The sequence below is a fragment of the Salvelinus namaycush genome, chromosome 37 (assembly GCF_016432855.1).
Source record: "Salvelinus namaycush isolate Seneca chromosome 37, SaNama_1.0, whole genome shotgun sequence".
Lineage (NCBI taxonomy): Eukaryota > Metazoa > Chordata > Actinopteri > Salmoniformes > Salmonidae > Salvelinus > Salvelinus namaycush.
The window spans coordinates 13508818-13522194 of NC_052343.1; positions in this window are offsets into that span (position 1 = coordinate 13508818).

The following is a 13377-nucleotide window of genomic DNA, read 5'->3' on the forward strand; positions in this document are numbered from 1 at the left end:
GCCCTTCGTGCCCCCTCCCATTTCTTCCCATGTTCCCTGCCTGTCTCAACCTGTTCACCCTGCACCTGTCCAGACTAGGACATCCCGTCACAGTTACAACCCCCAACACACAACACTTGCTGGCCTCAGACCTGCCAGACAACTGGAAGTCCCCCAGCACAACCAGTCTAAACAGCCTTCAGCCAGTCCAGTCCACACTGATACCTATCATAACACTTAACCACAGCTGCCCTGGAAGCTACACCTATATTTAGACTGTGTCCTCAGACAAACCCAAGGCTTTCTGTTGCAGTCGAGAGCGGACCAAAATCGATTATCCCGACACCAATACCACGACATCAACTATCGATGTCTTTAGGGACGGTATGTTGAGTGTCTTGCCTTGTGATGTGGTGAACACCTCTGGGTTTTAACACCTGACAGGGTGATTATTGTTTGTTTGGTTGGTTCTGTGTTGCCCCATTAAAGCCTCTGTGATGGAACGGCTGGTGAGCATAAACAGAGAGGTGATCAGAGCCAGAGGAAACAGGAAGTGACAGGTTGAGTGTTCTCATCATGGCCCGTTATCCTAGTGTTAAACAGAGGCCGTTCTCAACTTGGCTCTGAAGATGATAGGTGCAATAAAACAGGCTCTCCCTCTGCACTGAAATCCTGAATGCAGAGATATACGTCCTGCCCAGTTGTGGATGATGAAGTGAAATGGATGATGAAATTGGTTTCCACTTCCAGCTCAGTGGGTAGCTCATCTAGCAGCTATGTGGTTATAGCTCTTGAGGAATACCACCATTTCTAAATTCTTGACATAAAAAAAGAGTGGGTATATAAACTTCACGTGAAGTTCACTGAGTCATGTAAATGGCTTATGTGACTTGCAGGATGTGAAGCAAGGGAATGATATCATTATTATCTTAAAAGTTAAGATCTACAAGTAACAAAGCTGAAAGCTCCTCCACCCATGTGTGGTGATTCTGCAAGACTCTAGGCTGCAAGGAGTGAAAAAAAGATAAGATCCTGCTAAAGCATTCAACTACTGTTCACTTTGTTCCAGTGTCTGAGAAAGGCGGTGTGACCTGGATTTTAAAGTCATTGTTGAAATGAGCAAGATCAAACAGAACGGGGAGTGTACTGTGACAATAGACAATTTTTCCACTTCCTTACACATCTTCAGGTGTTTGTACATTCTAATTAAATTGCTTAACTCAGCAGTACGTGTACCTAACCTCACTTAACACGCCATACACTCCCTCGCTCTGCCTTTCATGACCTTTTATGCCGCCCACCGCTCATCGGTTGAATCGGCTCAGTCGCCCCTATTAAAATGCACTCCTGCCTGGAAATGGGGCTTCATTTTCCTAGCTTTACAGCCGCCCACCTGGTTATGCTGACGCCGGCGCTTTGAAGCCGACCCAACGATGGCTCACCCGGACACTCAATTAGTCCCGTAACAGCGGCACTTCCACAGAGCTAATGATTCGGAACCTCCTCCCATCCTTCCCCGAGACATCATTCCTTCTTTCTTTTTTTCCCCAAACTAATTTTTTCCTACAATTGCACAGCCTAAGGATCATTACTGTCTTTAGGAGATTGAGGAGATGACAGTTTGGAGAAATGCTGATTTTCTTTTCAGGCAGTAACATTTTAGTCTTTGTCATTTTAAATGAGTTGGGCTATTTCCGGATTCTCTACAGTTCCATCAGGTAAAAAGCCAGAGAATGAGAGAGGGGAACGTGAAGACCAGAAGCACTGCCTAAGAATTGATCATGAAGCCTTAGCTCATTGGTTTTTCACCTTGTTTTTGTGAAGAATGAATGTATATTGTCCATCGTGCATAGTGCGAGGCTGCTGATAACACAGAGGTGTGTATCATGTAATTACTCATTTCTCACTTTCACAAATAAATCTGTCATTCATCTGCTAATGGATATTACATACAGTAGATTGCCCCCAAAGTACAAGAACACAAAATAAAGATGGGCCACAGAACAGAGGAATCTTTGTGTGATGAAGAATACTCGCCAATAGGGATTCTGCAGTCTGAGAGGCAGATAGTTCATGTTGTATTTCATTTCTGTTTTCACACCAAATGTATCTGCTCTCTGCCTCGTTAATTCAAACGATGTGATACATCATAGAATCCTGTTGTGGCAATCAAATGGTTGATTACTCATGGTAATTAACAGCAAAGTATATGTTTTAAAAGCGCTTGTGATCCCCTTAATTTACATTGTAAACAGAGCAGGATCAAGTCAAAAGTATCCAGACATTACTAGCTCCACATCACCACTAAAGATGAGAGTACAGTGATTTCTACATTGATTTTTATGGAAGAGAAGCAAATATGCTGTAATAACTTAGAGAGAGAGCGTGCGAGCGATTGGGACTCTGATCTTTTTAGTGGTCTACTCTACAGTTGTATAGAGTGAGCCAGCTCTGCTGCAGAGCTGCCAAGAGCATAGAGGCCACAACTCTCCCAGACTTCAGGAAATTAAACACTTGTCAAACTTCCTGTACAGTACATGGAGGATATTTTCCAGGCACAAAAGCCACTTTCAGGGCTGCTGTTGTGAATCAAATTTACAGAGCAGCAAAATCCATGTTCGACAGGATCTAGACAATGATCAATAAACATTTGAGATGTTTATTTACTGCTTTATACATGAATGGCATCTGACTAAAGGTCCTTTTTGGATTATGTACATGAGATGTATAATATTATACTGCCCTCTTGTGGATAGAAACGTAGCAACCATTAATCCATTTGTGACTTCCTTCCATGCCCTTATATGAGCTCTTTGATGGACAAATGTCATGTTAACTGTTGCATGAACTGTCAATAATGAATTCTCTTTATTTTGACATTCGTGTTCAAGATTCAAGGGTTTACTTACATTTTTTTCACTACACATTCAATAGGCCACATGTTTACTGACAGATCAACACCATCCAACAACATAGCATATTACTACAATACACACATGAAATCAGTCAGACTACTGAGACGTGGAGGTAGGTATGTTTCCAAATAGAATATATTTTTGTCACACCTAGTCCATTCAGGCCCCAAAGCCACTAAACGTCATTCTAGTAAATAGACCTTTCATTAATACATTTAAATGTCATCAACACATTTCTCCTTGTCAAACTCGAAAATATGTCTCAAGAGTGTTGCTAAGTGGGACACGTGCATTGTAGGTATTATTCTTGGTTCAAAGTCAAACTAATGCTTAATAATGTCTGAGCGGACTCTGACTATTACACTCCTCTCCAAATTACATTATTGAGGTTATTCCTACTGGGATTTTTGTCTAAGAAATACAGGGAATAGATTTGTTGAAGTGAGCACAAAGCTATTAATTAATTGAGGCTGGGGAGAACACACAGACGAGTCTACATGGAATGGAGAGGAACTATTGGTGTCAGACAAAGTATGTCTTAGCTGGAAATGCCTAAAGAAAAGCAGGGATTTGATTGATTGATTTCATTACTATAGTGTCACATCTTCAGGATGCCCAACCCACATGGGCTTATAAAACACTGCATCTGCAGTAGCAAAGAAAGTAATAATATACTGTATATGCACGCATGCATACACATTCACTATATTTACAAAAGTATGCGGACCCCTTCAAATTAGTATATTTGGAAATTTCAGCAACACCCGTTGATGTCAGGTGTATAAAATCGAACACACAGCCGAACAGGACAGAATGGGACCGCCAAGTGCTGAAGGGCATAGAGCATTAAAATCGACTGTCCTCGGTTGCAACACTCACTACCGAGTTCCAAACTGCCTCTGGAAGCGACGTCAGAGCAAGAATTGAAATGTTCATCAGGAGCTTCATGAAATGGGTTTCCATGGCCAAGCAGCGGACACAAGCCTAACACATGCTCAATGCCAAGCGTAGACATGAGGGGTGTAAAGCTTGCTGCCATTGGACTCTGGAGCAGTGGAAACACGTTCTCTGGAGTGATGAATCAAGCTTCACCATCTGGCAGTCTGACAGACGAATCTGGGTTTGGCAGATGCAAGGAGAATGCTACCCGCCCGAATGCATAGTGCCAAATGTAAAGTTTGGTGGAGGAGGATTAATGGTCTGGGCTGTTTTTTATGGTTCCAGTGAAGGGAAATCTTAATGCTACAGCATACAATGACATTCTAGATGATTCTGTGCTTCCAACTTTGTGGAAACAGTTTGGAGAAGGCCCTTTGCTGTTTCAGCATGACAATGCTCCTGTGCACAAAGCGAGGTCCATACAGAAATGGTTTGTCAAGATCGGTGTGGAAAAACTTGACTGGCCTGCACAGAGCCGTGACCTCAACCCCATCAAACAACTTTGGGATGAATTGGAACGCCAACTGCGAGCCAGGCCTAATTGCCCAACATCAGTGCACAACCTCACTAATGCTCTTGCTGAATGGAAGCAAGTCCCTGCAGCAGTGTTCCAATATCTAGTGGGCAAGCCTTCCCAGAAGAGTGGAGGCTGTTATAGCCGCAAAGAGGGGATCAACTCCATATTAATGCCCATGATTTTGGAATGAGATGTTTGACGAGCAGGTGTCCATATACTTTTGGTCAGGTAGTATACATACATTCATACAAAAATAATGAAAGGAAATCAATTTCAGCCCACTAGTTAAAAAAATATATATATAATAATTTTTAATGTTATTCTGAGGCTGTGCCTGATGAATAGTTGAGGAAAATCGTGATTTCACATGAGAGGATATGTGTGTTTTTGTCGAGTGGGCATTTATGTGTGTGGACGTGTTTAACTATACAAAAATAATAAACAAACAAAAATTTGACCAACTGGGGGACATTTTGTTAGTACCCACAATGTCAAAGGCTCCTTCTAGGGGGTTTAGGGTTAAGGTTAGAATTAGGGTTATGGCTAGGAACTAGGGTTAGTTTTAGGGTTAAGGTTAGGGTACGGGTTAGGTTTGGGGTTAGGGAAAATAGGATTTTGATTGGGACTGAATTGTGTGTCCCCACAAGATTAGTTGTACAAGAGTGTGTGTGGATGTGTTTAATTATACAAAAATAGTAAACAAATGAAAATTTGACCAACTGGGGACATTTTGTTAGTCCCCACAAGGTCAAATGTTACTTCTGGGGGTTTAGGGTTAAGGTTGGAATTAGGGTTAAGGTTAGGTTTTTGGGTTAAGGTTACAGTTAGGGTTAGGGGTTAGGGAAAATAGGATTTAGAATGGGACTGAATTGTGTGTCCCCACAAGGTTAGTTGTGTGTCTCACAGGAGGTTGGTGGCACCTTTTTTTGGCACTTTGGTACTATTTTCACATGTACAGTGCCTTGCAAAAATATTCACCCCCCTTGGCGTTTTTCCTATTTTATTGCATTACAACCTGTAATTTAAATTGATTTTTATTTGGATTTCATGTAATGGACATACACAAAATCGTACAAATTGGTAAAGTGAAATGAAAAAAAGAACTTGTTTCAAAAAATTTGAAATTATTTCAAACTGAAAAGTGGTGCGTGCATATGTATTCACCCCCTTTGCTATGAAGCCCCTAAATACGATCTGGTGCAACCGATTACCTTCAGAAGTTACATAATTAGTTAAATAAAGTCCACATGTGTGCAATCTAAGTGTCACATAATCTGTCACATGATCTCAGTATATATACACCTGTTCTGAAAGGCCCCAGAGTCTGCAACCAAGCAAGCGGCACTATGAAGACCAAGGAGCACTTCGAACAGGTCAGCGACAAAGTTTTGGAGAAGTACAGATCAGGGTTGGGTTATAAAAAAATATCAGAACCTTTGAACATCCCACGGAGCACCATTATATCCATTATTTAAAAAAAATGGAAAGAATATGGCACCACAGCACACCTGCCAAGAGAGGGCTGTCCACCAAAACTCAGGGACCAGGCAAGGAGGGCATTAATCAGAGGCAACAAAGAGACCAAAGATAACCCTGAAGGAGCTGCAAAGCTCCACAGCAGAGATTGGAGTATCTGTCCATAGGACCACTTTAAGCCGTGCACTCCACAGAGCTGGGCTTTACGGAAGAGTGGCCAGAAAAAAAGCAATTTCTTAAAGAAAAAAATAAGCAAACATGTTTGGTGTTTGCCAAAACGCATGTGGGAGACTCCCCAAACATATGGAAGAAGGTACTCTGGTCAGATGAGACTAACATTTAGCTTTTTGGCCATCAAGGAAAACGCTGTGTCTGATGCAAACCCAACACCTCTCATCACCCCGAGAAGACCATCCCCACAGAGAAGCATGGTGGTGAGCATGGTGGTGGCCGCATCATGCTGTTGGGATGTTTTTCATCAGCAGGGACTGGGAAACTGGTCAGAATTGAAGGAATGATGGATGGTGCTAAATACAGGGAAATTCTTGAGGGAAACCTGTTTCAGTCTTCCAGAGATTTGAGACTGGGACGGAGGTTCACCTTCCAGCAGGACAATAACCCTAAGCATACTGCTAAAGCAACACTCAAGTGGTTTAAGGGGAAACATTTAAATGTCTTGGAATGGCCTAGTCAAAGCCCAGACCTCAATCCAATTGAGAATCTGTGGTATGACTAAAAGATTGCTGTACACCAGCGGAACCCATCTAACTTGAAGGAGCTGGAGCAGTTTTGCCTTGAAGAATGGACAAAAATCCCAGTGGCTAGATGTGCCAAGCTTATAGAGACATAGCCCAATGCACACTCAAGTTTTCAGTTTTTTTCTTATTTCTTGCTTGCTTCACAATAAAAAATATTTTGCATCTTCAAAGTGGTAGGCATGTTGTGTAAATCAAATGATAAAACCCCCCAAAAATCTATTTTAATTCCAGGTTGTAAGGCAACAAAATAGGAAAAGTGGTGTGAATACTTTCGCAAGCCACTGTATGTGGTGAATTTTCTAAACTCCACACTGGTAACACTTGTTACGCAGCCAGTCTGACATTCAAAACCTTTCATTGTGCATCCATTTAGTTTGTATACATCTTTCACCACACAACCATTGATCCAGAATATAAGTTTACTGTGAAATATAATGAGTACATTGGTTTAATCACCAAAACATATTGATATCTTCGCTTTTTTGTTGATTATAGTACATGACTATCACGTTTCAGGTAAGACCCAGATGCAGACAACGTCAAAGTAACAACAGTTTATTAACAGAACAGGGGCAAGCAAAAGACGGGTCAAAGGCAGGCAGAGGTCAGTAATCCAGATAGGTGGGGCAAAGGTACAGGACGGCAGGCAGGCTGAATGGTCAACACCGGGAAACCTAGGAATCAGGAACAATCGAGAGACAGGAGCAGAGGGAAAAACGCTGGTAGGCTTGATGAAACAAAACAAACTGGCAACAGACAAACGGAGAACACAGGTGTAAATACACAGGATAATGGGGAAGATGGGTGACACCTGGAGGGGTGTGGAGACAATCACAAAGATAGGTAAAACAGATTAGGGTGTGACAATGACAGTTTTTCAATACACTACTGTGACGACTCTCCCACTCTGTCTGCCGTATTCCCTCTTTGTTCTTGTTTCGTTATTAGGATGCTAGTGGGCGAAGTTGGGAGGGTCGTCAGCTACATGGGAAACACCTGGGCCCAGTGTGTCCCAGGATAAATACACCACTTCTCCATTCATGGAGGAGACTCTCTCCATGCAGACACCTTTATAGATTTTGTTGTGTTTCTTGGTGGTTTTTTGGTTGTTTACTTTAGCATCTTTCAACACCCTGCATTATCACATTCATGCATGCAAAACACTCACTTACACTACTGATTACTGATTACACACACCATTGTATATTATACCTAGTTACTTTACTTAATAAATATATACACTGCTCAAAAAAATAAAGGGAACACTTAAACAACACAATGTAACTCCAAGTCAATCACACTTCTGTGAAATCAAACTGTCCACTTAGGAAGCAACACTGATTGACAATAAATTTCACATGCTGTTGTGCAAATGGAATAGACAAAAGGTGGAAATTATAGGCAATTAGCAAGACACCCCCAATAAAGGAATGGTTCTGCTGGTGGTGACCATAGACCACTTCTCAGTTCCTGTGCTTCCTGGCTGATGTTTTGGTCACTTTTGAATGCTGGCGGTGCTTTCACTCTAGTGGTAGCATGAGACGGAGTCTACAACCCACACAAGTGGCTCAGGTAGTGCAGTTCATCCAGGATGGCACATCAATGCGAGCTGTGGCAAAAAGGTTTCCTGTGTCTGTCAGTGTAGTGTCCAGAGCATGGAGGCGCTACCAGGAGACAGGCCAGTACATCAGGAGACGTGGAGGAGGCCGTAGGAGGGCAACAACCCAGCAGCAGGACCGCTACCTCCGCCTTTGTGCAAGGAGGTGCACTGCCAGAGCCCTGCAAAATGACCTCCAGCACGCCACAAATGTGCATGTGTCTGCTCAAACGGTCAGAAACAGACTCCATGAGGGTGGTATGAGGGCCCGACGTCCACAGGTGGGGGTTGTGCTTACAGCCCAACACCGTGCAGGACGTTTGGCATTTGCCAGAGAACACCAAGATTGGCAAATTCACCACTGGCGACCTATGCTCTTCACAGATGAAAGCAGGTTCACACTGAGCACATGTGACAGACGTGACAGAGTCTGGAGACGCCGTGGAGAACGTTCTGCTGCCTGCAACATCCTCCAGCATGACCGGTTTGGCGGTGGGTCAGTCATGGTGTGGGGTGGCATTTCTTTGTGGGGCCGCACAGCCCTCCATGTGCTCGCCAGAGGTAGCCTGACTGCCATTAGGTACCGAGATGAGATCCTCAGACCCCTTGTGAGACCATATGCTGACACATGCACATTTGTGGCCTGTTGGAGGTCATTTTGCAGGGCTCTGGCAGTGCACCTCCTTGCACAAAGGCGGAGGTAGCGGTCCTGCTGCTGGGTTGTTGCCTTCCTACGGCCTCCTCCACGTCTCCTGATGTACTGGCCTGTCTCCTGGTAGCGCCTCCATGCTCTGGACACTACACTGACAGACACAGGAAACCTTTTTGCCACAGCTCGCATTGATGTGCCATCCTGGATGAACTGCACTACCTGAGCCACTTGTGTGGGTTGTAGACTCCGTCTCATGCTACCACTAGAGTGAAAGCACCGCCAGCATTCAAAAGTGACCAAAACATCAGCCAGGAAGCACAGGAACTGAGAAGTGGTCTATGGTCACCACCAGCAGAACCATTCCTTTATTGGGGGTGTCTTGCTAATTGCCTATAATTTCCACCTTTTGTCTATTCCATTTGCACAACAGCATGTGAAATTTATTGTCAATCAGTGTTGCTTCCTAAGTGGACAGTTTGATTTCACAGAAGTGTGATTGACTTGGAGTTACATTGTGTTGTTTAAGTGTTCCCTTTATTTTTTTGAGCAGTGTATATTGTTACTCCTTACGTTGTCTCCCTTTTGTTACGGGCTTTGAGCCGGTTCGTGACACTACCCATTAAAATTAACTGAACATCAAATTTACAAAATGTCTATCCCATCTGTGATCAAAGGTGTCACCATTCAAGACATCTTTCACAATGTTATCAATTTAAAGAAGCAATGTTTAGCAGGCACCATTGCATCAAGCATGTCTTGAGCATTTGGCCATAGGTTCATAGGTTCTCATCAACATCACAGTAAAAGTACTTGGGGAAAAACCTTTTGGCATGGCTAATCCAAGCCTGACTGGTCTGGATTGAAATCATTGTGTCCTCATCATCCATGGCCTGAAGGAGAGTGGTACGCTCATGGGGATGGAAGTCCTACATCTTCCACCTGAATTGTAATCGTGTGTTGTATTTTACAGTATTGTACGTATGTATTGTTGTGGTCCTGTACGTGTCTCAGTTCATAAGAGCATGGCATTAGCAACACCTGAGCTGTGGGTTCGATTTCCACTGGGGTCAAATACCAACATGTGTGGACTGTTGTCACTTTGGATGAAAGTTTCTGCTACGTAAATGGCTTATATTACGGTATACAGTGCTGTATTGCGCATTGACATTGTATTAATGCACTGTAGGAGCTAGAAACACAAACATTTTGCTGCACTTGCTGTAACATCTGCTAATCTGTGTATGCAACCAATAAACTTTTAATTTGATTGGATTTGTTATGAACAGTACATCTCTGATCTTTTCAATAAACTTTTTTGAAGTCACCATTTAGCCTATAATAGTTAATTGGAGTATATATCATACTTTTTATGTTTCTACTTTATAGACATACATTTTCATTATGTTCTCAAAATTTGTAGTAGACAAACCAGTTCAAATCTATAGGTTCACCAAACGTTTAAGTGATCATCATTAAAGAGCATTCGGATTAAGTAATATAACAAAAGTAATGTGAGCATTGCATTGTAAAAGGCAATTACTTTATATGAACATGTATTGCAATGTGAAACATGTATTTCTGAAACACTGATTAAGTTTGGTGAAAAAGTGACTGTATGATTTTGTGTGTTGTTCAATCAGATGTCAGCCGCGAGGGTTAGGCCTATGGCTTTGTGACAATGATCAAGAGCAGTTGCTTACAGATTTTGACAGCTCCAATGCAGTTACACCTCCGACACATCCAAAACATCAGCTATGACACAGCCAAAATATCAGCTATGCGGGTGTCGGCTATCGCCGGTTAACGCTTGATCTGATTAAATCTAGGCTTGTGCTTAGAGTTTTGAACAACTGCCTTATAGATGACCTGTTTTGAGTTTTGTACTAAGAGTTGTAAAAATGTACCACGTACTTGTGAAAATTGCACCAAAGGGATTTTAAAAAATCTGTAATTGGGGAGGATGGGCTCATAGTAACGGCTGGAATGGAATAAATGGAATGTTATTGAACTCATCAAAAATATGGTTTCCATGTGCATGATACCATTCCATTCACTCGATTCCAAACATTATGAGCCATCCTCCCCTCTGCAGCCTTGTGTGTGTGTGTGTGTGTGTGTGTGTGTGTGTGTGTGTGTGTGTGGGGGGGGTGGAGGTGTGTTTCACATGAGAGGGTGTGTGTGCACATGTGCCCACTCATTTCTCAGTAGAAATTTGACCTTAAAGCTCTGTAAGCTATGTAGCCAACATGAAAAGCATCTATCAAGGGATGGCCTGAGTGCATGTTTGAAAATGTTTCATCTGTTCTGCAACCACCTTTCCCCTGGGTAAAATATATGTTTTATGCTCCTCTTTCAAATGTAAATTCATATGGGTTTGTTTTTGGCGTGTGAACTAAAGTGTTATGGTCAAATGTACCCAGCTTCTTGAGTATATAGCTTCTTGAACGAATTATGCAAATGGTGTTTGATATGAACGGTGTTCATTTCAATTCATTTCCAGAAAAGAACATGAAGTGAGAATGTCTACTAATTGGAGGGTAGGTAATCAAAGACTGTGTTTCAGTTCTCTATTGGAAAGAAAGCAAAAAACAGTCAGAGGCTACAAATCCCCAAAGTGTTAACAGTGGAACTTCCATAGGGATCAACAATTGAGTACATCTTTGATTCTTACTTAAACATAAAAAACTATTGTTTGCCTATACGTGTATTGTTTTGCATAATAATAGCCTGCATGCAGTGAGGGTGTAGATTTATTTAGATTCAGCTTCCCTTTGAGTCAATGGCAGCACTGGTATAGGCCCATCGCTGTCCGGTAACTGAACGCCTGAGGCTCAATACCAGGTTATACAGTATATTCTTATACACTGAGTGTATAAAACATGAGGAACGCCTTCCTAATATTGAGTTGCACCCCCTTTTGCAGTCAGAACAGCCTCAATTCATCGGGGCATGAATTGAGGCTGTTTCCCACAGTTGTGTCAAGTTGGCTGGATGTCCTTTGGGCGGTAGACCATTCTTGATACACAAGGGAAACTGTTGCAGCGTTGCAGTTCTTGACACACTCAAACCGGTGCGCCTGGCACCTGCTACCATAACCCGTTCAAAGGCACTTCAATCTTTTGTCTTGCCCATTCACCCTCTGAATTGCACACATACACAATCCATGTCTCAATTGTCTCAAGGTTTAGAAATCCTTCTTTGACCTGTCCCCTTCCTCTACACTGATTGAAGTGGATTTAATAGTTGACATCAATCGGGGATCATAGCTTTCACCTGGATTCACCTGGTCAGTATATGTCATGTAAAGAGCAAAGGTTCCTGTTTTGTACATTCAGTGTCTCCATTGTGTGCTTTGAACTGCAATGCATAAAATACCCACCAGAGAGCTCTGTGGTGCTTTGTATGCCAGGCCCATCAGTGAGTTTCAGATTAGTGAACAACAATGGGGATTAGGTTTTTGCAAGCAGTCTGACCCGTCATTCTTAAATGTGGAAGACTAACTGCTTGATGTCTGGCTCAGAGCAAATCATGTTCATCGAACACTGAGGTCAAATAACCCACTCTCTGTGACCCAAAACAGTATTGGTCTGCTTATTTTATGAATCAAGTAATTTAGTCACATTTTACCACTGAGGTATGTCTATTGTAGCCTATTACTCACAGACCATTAAGAAACTGACTTGCATGGTCATCATTGTTTTTTAATGAAAAATAATTCGGATATTAGGCAATAGTTTGGTAGCCTGGACTATCGGTGGGACTCAGGGAATGGGATATGAGTCAAAACCAAAATACTAGTCTGTGCAAGGTTTCTCTACATGTTTCTTCCAGCGAAGTAAAAAAAAATGTTTTAAATCAAATGCCAGAATTTAGTCTTTTCGATGTGTTATCTCTATTTATTGCGATATTCTGCACATTTTGCAATAATTATCTAACAATGAGGTTGTGGAAGAACCAGTTATTCGTATATGTCTCAAACAGAAGCGTATCAATTTGCTATGTCATGAAACACACAGACAGAACCACACCTTGCTTTCTCTCGTGCACTTACACCTGTACGGATGGATTACTATGGCAACAGGTTGCCATTGGCGACGAGATAGCCTACTACATCTCTTTGGTGGGAGTGAGTGAGGGGGACGACAAAAGCTCTGGGTGGATGAGCAGGCAGAAATATTAACAGCTTGAAAGAAAGAGAATGAAAATGGGTATGTTTAGATAAAATGCTTGTTATTGTTTTTCTCGCAAAATACTGAAAAATATTACGCTATTCATAAATGTATTGCCTTTGGTGCGCGCGCTGACGGAATTTCCCGCGCTCTTCTGATACAACAGGTAAGCGTCACGCCATCTTCTCACTAGTCTAAAGTAGGCCTAATACATAAATTATTTTGAGTAATGTTTTGGTAATTTATTTTAGCATTTAAATGCCATGCTGCTCATTGAGTGACATTAAAGAGACAAACTTGCCTATTTTTCTGTATTATCATTTTGGCACCTGCGCACAGGCGAGAGAATGCCTTGAATTTTCCTTTTAATTTCCC